Source organism: Gastrolobium bilobum, unplaced genomic scaffold (genome assembly GCF_033153095.1).
Source record: "Gastrolobium bilobum isolate Gb01-03AN ecotype WA unplaced genomic scaffold, APGP_CSIRO_Gbil_v1 utg173882, whole genome shotgun sequence".
In the NCBI taxonomy this organism is placed as follows: Eukaryota; Viridiplantae; Streptophyta; class Magnoliopsida; order Fabales; family Fabaceae; genus Gastrolobium; species Gastrolobium bilobum.
The window spans coordinates 43,961-47,523 of NW_026898710.1; the positions used below are offsets into that span (position 1 = coordinate 43,961).

At 38.7% G+C, this 3,563-nt stretch overlaps 1 non-coding gene across 1 annotated transcript; it reads right to left on the minus strand.

The window, feature by feature from the left end:
* Window positions 1-1,123: 1,123 nt before the first annotated feature.
* LOC133318575 (small nucleolar RNA R71) lies at window positions 1,124-1,230 on the minus strand. The gene has a single exon (XR_009752486.1). It is a non-coding gene; the product is annotated as a small nucleolar RNA R71 (small nucleolar RNA).
* Window positions 1,231-3,563: the final 2,333 nt, after the last annotated feature.

Below are 3,563 nucleotides of genomic sequence, written 5' to 3' on the forward strand. Positions count from 1 at the left end.
GAGCCCTAATTAACTTAGATAGAATTGATTGGCAATATATTAAGAAAAGCTTCTTGATTCTTTAATTCATAACATAACAAGGATATTGGGGGAAGTCGAAACCTTAACTACACTTGTTTTAAATTCTTAATCAATCATCATCTTTTCAATTGTCTTTTTAATTTTATCTCATTACTTGTCCTTAATTTTTAAAGTTCTTCAATTACAATTCTCTTCATCTAAATTCTCGATTGTCCAACTAAAACACGATTAGCGAACTAGTGCTTGAAATTCCGATCCTCGTGGGAACGATCTCGTACTCCGGTACACTTTATTACTTTCACGATCGGTGCACTTGCCGAGTTGCTAACAAGTTTTTGGCGCCGTTGCCAGGGATCGAATTCTTCAACATTAGAAGTAACTAATTAACTCTTAGATTGGACGTTTTAATTTTCTGCACTTTATACATTCTTCAAAAATATTTTTCTGCATTAAAATTCTGTAACAATTTTCTGCATATTTATTTTTCTGCATTCTTTGGTTGTTTATTTTTTATTTTTTCTGTTTTGTCTTTTTTCTATTTTTCTGCACATCTTTTCAATCTTAGTTTATGCGAGGTACTCTTAACCCGCGAATCTTGCAGTTTGATCCTGAGATAGAAAAGACAGAAAGGAAACTTAGGAAAGACGCAAAAGCAAAGAAAGCGAAGGAAACAAAAGAAACCTCAAGTTCAATGGAATCTAAGGAGGAACCGATGGCAGAAAACAATCAACTCGCTCCAGGGACGTTGGGAGATTACATGACCCCAGCTCGAGTTCCATAGACGGCAAACATTGTTAGACCTAACATAGAGGCTAACAACTTTGAACTGAAGCCGGCACTACTGCAACTGATTCAAAAAGAACAATTCGCTAGAGGAAGCACAGAGAACCCCTATAATCATCTGGATAACTTCTTACTTTACTGTGATACATTGAAAGTAAATGGAGTTCTTTGTGAGGCTATCTTGCTCAGGCTATTTCCATGCTCACTGAAGGATGAAGCAAGAGATTGGTTGCAGTCTCTACCTGAAGGAAGCATAACCAATTAGGATGACTTAGCAAGAAAATTCTTGGCCAGATTTTTCTCAGCTTCAAAGATGGCAAGGCTCAAGGCGGAGATCACTGCTTTTGAACAAAAAGAAAGCGAATCTTTGTACGAGGCTTGGGAACGATTCAAAGGATCACTTAGGAAGTGTCCTCAACATGGAATTGAAGCATGGGAGAAGGCAAGAATCTTTTTCCAAGGGATGACATCCAGCACAAGAACATTGGTGAATGCTGCTGCAGGAGGATCACTGAAAACAAAAACTCTAGAGGAAGCGCTAGAGTTGTTGGAATATTTAGCGTCTCAAGAATTTGATAATGCCCCTGCCCCAGTTGCACCAAGAAGAGCAGGAATTATGAAGCTTGACGGCTATGATGCACTCTTAGCCCAAAATGAACAAATGCTACAAATGCACAAGAAACAACAAGAACAATTAGATGCCCTTAATAAAAAATTTAATCTTTCTCAAGTTTCTTTTGTTTCTAATTCTACTAATATTAAATGTGGTATTTGTCAAGAGGCTCATGCAACTGAGGATTATGAATACATAAGAGCAGCGGAAAAACCACCAGCAGAGGTCAATGGACTCTGGTGTGATCAGAAGAATCAGAATCAACATCCAGGGTTTAGTCACAAATCCAACCATAAGCTCAATCCTCCCCTTCCAGTGCAACCACATACCCTATAACAAAGTAACACCTCTGAGTGGGAGAAAGCTTTTGCACAACTATGCAAGACCACTTCTGATTATATTCAAGGTGCAAATGCTTTCAGAAAGGACACATCTGCTTTCATGCAAGAGACTAGATCAACACACCGGAATCAAGAAGCTTCCATAAGAAATTTGGAAACTCAGATTGGCCAGTTGTCAAAGAAACTTTCTGAGAGAGCTCAGGGTACTTTTCCAAGCAACACAGTAGTCAATCCAAGGGAGCATTGCAATGCCATCACCACTTGGAGTGGGACAGTGATTCAACCTATAGAGGAGCAGCCCGAAGAAAAAAAGAAGGATGGAGAAGCATCAATTGAAGAAGAAAAGGAAGAAAAGGAAAAAGATACAATTGAAGTTGACAAAATCAATCCTGAAAAAGCCGAAAAGAAACTATTCAAGTAGGAGAAGAAGAAAGCTTTAGAAAGACAGAACAAGCCATTGGATCTATCCCCATATGCTCGAATCCCATATCCTCAGAGATTAAAGAAAGATATTCACAAGCAGCAGTATTCAAAGTTTCTAGACATATTCAGGAGGTTGCAGATCAACATTCCTTTTGCTGAAGCTTTAGAGAACATGCCCAACTATGCAAGGTTCATGAATGATCTATTATCAAGGAAGCATAAGTTGCAGGAATGTGAGATGGTGAATCTGACGGAGGAATGTAATACTATCATCCAAAAGAAGTTACCTACCAAAGTCAAGGATCCAGGGAGCTTCAGTATTCCATGCACTATAGGAAAAGTGGAAGTGGACAATGTTTTATGTGATCTTGGAGCTAGCATTAATGTCATGCCACTCTCCATGATGAAGACGCTGGGGATTACTGAAGTGAAGCCCACAAAGACGATAGTGCAATTGGCTGACCGCTCTTCAAAGCAAGCTTATGGCATCATTGAAGATATATTGGTTAAGGTTGACAAGTTCATCATTCCTGTTGTTTTTGTTATCCTTGACATTTAGGAAGATGCCACAATTCCAATGATCTTTGGAAGACCCTTCTTGGCAACTTCAGGAGCACTAATTGATGTACTTAAGGGCGAGCTGATATTACGGGTAGACGGAGAGCGGGCAACTTTCAAGTTCTTTGAAAAAGAAGTCCCTTCATTCTAGCTCAACCGAAAGATCAAGTCTACTTTATTAGTGAAAAGAAAGGTGAAGAAGAACACAATGAGGCTTCTTCTCAAGAAAGTAAACCAAAAGTTAAGATGGAGAAGCCGAGGAGCAAAGGAAAGCATGTAAAAGTCAAGTTCAAAGTTCCTGAGACTACTTTACCTCATCCATATGCAGAAGAGCACTACGGTAGGACACAATTTCTGAATGATAGAGCTTGGTCATCACCAAGCTTATGCTTTGAGCCACCATGAAAGTAAATCAGGTACGTCAGGCTCGTGACGTTAAACAAGCGCTAATGGGTAGGCAAACCCCCACTTTACTGTTTTATTTTAAATTCATTGTTTTAGTTATTTTTACTTTGAATTAAATAAAGAAAAATATAAAAAGATAAGAGAAGGTGTTGAGACTAATGACCGTCATTGAGTGAATTTTACAGGTGAAGAAAAGGGAACAAACAATAAGAGAGCAACCAGTTGCTTTTATTTCTCACGCGATTTTTTTTTTAGATTTAAATCTGTTGCTGAGGACAGCAACATTTAAATCTGGGAATGGGGAACACGCGGTTCATCTAAGCGCAATTGAGTAAGCTGGAGGAACATCATGAGTACACACAGAATATCCGGCTAAAACAGGGAACTATCTTAAATCCTTTCTCCTTTCCTTTAGTTTA